A 3,794-nucleotide genomic window follows, 5' to 3' on the forward strand; every position below is an offset into this window, starting at 1 on the left:
GCCTGCCCCTTCCCGCCCCGCCGCTCCTCCCCGGCTGCCCCGGTCGAGAGGACTTGGGGTGGGAAAGCTTTAAACTGTCCGGTTCCTCCGCTCCTTCTGGTACTCGAAAGGGGCAGATCGAACCCGTTATTCCTGCGGGAGTCACGTCACGACCTGCTGGAGGTCCGTCCCCTCCGCCATTGTTTCCTGTCCTCTCCTTGTCTGCCCTGTTGAAATCGGAAAGATGGGATGAAGGAAACGAATTTTCCTCTGCTGCTGAATCCACTAGCGAAATTCGAAGTTTTCTACTGTTAGAGAGGAGAAATTGGAATAATTGGGGAAATTTTAAAAAATTTGACTGCAAATGTATCAAGATTAATGAAAATGAAGAATGTGAAAGTACTGAGGAAGAAGTAACCACATGTGTATTTTATCGTATCCTCCGTTTTGTTTTTTTTTTTTGGCACGCATATGTGTTAAAAATTTCCTGGAGGCCAGTTGTTCTCACACCTTCATGGCTGACATCGAAAGACGAGTGCCTCTCTCTGAGAGTGGACGATCTGTGCACAGAGAGTCTCTTCGGCAGCCATTTCCTCATCACTTTGATGAGTAATAAAAAAGATGCAGTATGTTCCGCTTTAGCGGAAACTGCCATATACCCAGGCGCCATCTTCCTCCTTGGTGCGTTCCCTAACCAGTTAAATTTCATGTGCTGAGAGAAGGCAGACTGCCAGAGAACAAAATACCGGGTCCCACCGAGGAAAGAAAGGGAGTAAGGCTGTTGAGGGGGAAGCAGACTAAAGAAGAGGAAGGAGGGAGGGAGATTTCGAAGAATCGCTGGAGAGAGAAGGAAAAGAGAGTGGATGTGACAGAAAGGGAATGAGAGAGAGTGGAGAGAAGGTCGGGAAGAGAGTGCAGGTGGATGAAACGAGCGGCAGGACTTTGGACAGGGGATCTGTGGGGTTTAAAATTAAAATCGTGGAGTCGGTGCCATGACAATGAGCTGGGCAGTGGCCACGCATGAGCGTAGTTTTGTCTCAAAGTAACTTGTTAAAACCTCTTGAATTATTTTGTAGGAGTACATCAGACTGCACTCTGTGATTTTACTTTTATTCTACTAATGTAGCTCTGACTGTCAAGGAAAATATAGTTGGTTTGTACACACTATTAATACCTCTTACTGAACTTTGAACTGTAGTAGAGGTTAAGTAGCTACTATTTTCACACGTCTGTGCTATAAACTACTCCTACGTAACTTTTTTTTAAAGCTCAAGCTGTGTAATTAGAAAACTGAGGAGAAGGGTTAATGTGCTTTATCCCTTGGCAGTTGTGGCTTTAACGTATGAAAGCTGAGAAAGTCATCTAACAAATGAGAAACTGAGAAACTCATCTGACAAATTGGAGGGCTTTTTCAGTGTTTCGTAAAGTTGGTCTCAATAACTGTATGTAAAGGGGTCGAAAGTTCTGTTTAGTTCTGTTTGAGTAACCGGGAAACAACACGCTATTGCTGAAATCAGTACAGCTATGGATGTTAGATCTTTGCATTTATGGTTTTAATTTGTTTGCTTAATACTGTTTCACTTTGTTTTAACATGTTAAGGATAAAACTTCTACAGCTTAAGACTTGCAAGGATGATACTGTTTAACAGGGAAGCTGGTTTTCAAGTAACTAGAGGAGAGAGGATTTTCTCTCTCTTTCAAAGCAAAAAGTACCCTTCATTTGTAGAGCTGAAAATAGTTGCAACTGGAACGGCTTAATGTATTATTTTGCCATTATTGGAACAAATTTGAATTAGCTAATTTCACGTGGTAAAAGAAAATTTTGAACCTGTTGCTATTCAAAAGTGAATGTGTGAAGAATATTGTTTGTAGCTGAGGCTTGTGAGAGATGTCCAGTTTAACTTAATACAGTATAGCGGTAATCTTATAGTCAATGATCTTTGGGGTTTTCAGATTACTCCTCTGCTCTGAAGTTGCATACTTCAGCCATCGGAAGTTATTCTGAGCAATTTTTCCCACATCCACTGTCAGCCTGGAAATAAAAATTTGACATATTTTTTTGAAGTCCTGTTTGCTTTGATTATATCTAAATAAAAGGGGGGAGATGTTTTTCTCAAGGTACACTTGTGCCTTCTTTGTCTTATTCCCTCCTTTATACATTTTATCACCCTGTGACTTAAATCTTTGTTAAATTATTTAAAAGAAACCTTTTGTGGTGCATGATTTTTTTTCACATGGCTGCTATAGTGGAAGCATTTATTTAGTATCTCTGCAAATACTCTGTTTGCTAAATGTCCACGCTGAAATTAAGGACATCTTTGGATTTTCATTTCTGTTCCACACTTTGAGATGAAAAAGCACTAACAGGGTCCCCGAACTGCCTCGCAACACGTCAGGGAGAAGAGCCAAACTTCATCTTGTCCATATTAGTCAGGATTTGAGGGATGTGAGTGTGTTGTCTATACTGTGATGAAGTGAGGAGGAGCAGGACTCACTGTGTTGGCCTCCAGACCGTGTTCATGGCTGGTCACCCCCAAAAAAATCCAGCTGCACCAGCTGTGCTGGGAATAGCAGGTGTAGAAAACATAGGACCTCGCTTTCCTGAATGGCGGGATGCTTCTTGACACTGACTTTATTTGACAATAGAGATACATTTCTAGGCCTTCTGTGATTGCAGAGGAAAGCGTGGTAAAGTCCCAAGCATGGTGTAGAGAGCTTCCAGAAGGCAGCCTAGCAGAATGCAAGTGGACCAGCAAGAAAGCTGCCTACTGCCAGCGTCGTTCTGGAGCAAACGGGGCTTTCCTTGTACACGGCAGGAGACTGAAGCAAAGAGCCGCTCCGCTGCCGGAGCCACGGGATGCGAGTGAAAAGCAGCCCCAGGGGAGGAGAGAAAAATGGTTTTTGGCTGGATTGGCTCTCTGACCTGACTGACCACAGGGCCCCATGGGAGCAGGAGCTTGCAAGGGGAGGGAGGCAGAGAGGCACAGATTGCAGTCACTGGAAGGGACAGTCTTAACTGCGAAAACCACATCCTGAGGTTTTTTTAAATAAGAAAGTACAAGATAATTGACTCAGCTGAAACCAGTTTGTATTCTGTTTGTGTAAAGATGCTGCAAGGGTAGGAAGTATGAGGTGAAGAATTGGTAGCTGAAGCTTTTTTTTTACTACTTTATTCCTGGTTTTGTTGTGATTCTTGAAGGCGAAAGTGAGCCAAGGCAGTTGTTTCCTTTGAGAGAGATACAGCAGTAACACAGGGAGATTTTGCACATACTCCCAAGTATGAGACTTCTCTTAAACCATATTGCTGTGCCTTGGGCTGGGGTCTACGAGAGGCAGATGATCCTGAGTTGTTACAATGTCTGTGATAACTGGAATGAATTAAGGACCTAAGAGTGTGGTGAAATTAAACCCTCACTGCTATCACTGGAATTAAATTGCAGGTCAATTGTATCAGTGTACACAAAGTCTAGCTTTATGAACGCAAATTAATTTTCAGGTTTACAATAATACACCAATGTATGATCGATGGTGGATAATGCAGTCCAGCATCCAGCTCTTATTCACCTGTCTATTTTCGCTATCGCAGAAGGAAGAATTAATTTGGTTTTCTCCGATTTCTCTCTTTTTTTTTTCTTTTTTTTTTTTTCTTTTTTTTTTCCCAGAAATATTGCTGACCCCGAGGGTGGTTCGGTTGCTCCTTTCTTCAGCTGACTGGGCTTACGGCCCCAAATCCTTACCGGTTTGAAGAGCTGCGTCTGTTTGTCGTGACCCAGCTGAGCCGCCAGTGGCGGGGGGGGGGGGCGGCCGGCGGCGCG

At 43.4% G+C, this 3,794-nt stretch overlaps 1 protein-coding gene across 1 annotated transcript in view; it reads left to right on the forward strand.

Annotated features, from left to right (window-relative positions):
- Positions 1-3,794, forward strand: part of NCOA2 (nuclear receptor coactivator 2) — a 76,763-nt gene that overhangs the window by 72,545 nt on the left and 424 nt on the right. The gene's annotated exons all lie outside the window — the stretch shown is intronic.

Source organism: Charadrius vociferus, unplaced genomic scaffold, assembly GCF_000708025.1.
Source record: "Charadrius vociferus isolate BGI_N301 unplaced genomic scaffold, ASM70802v2 scaffold885, whole genome shotgun sequence".
In the NCBI taxonomy this organism is placed as follows: Eukaryota; Metazoa; Chordata; class Aves; order Charadriiformes; family Charadriidae; genus Charadrius; species Charadrius vociferus.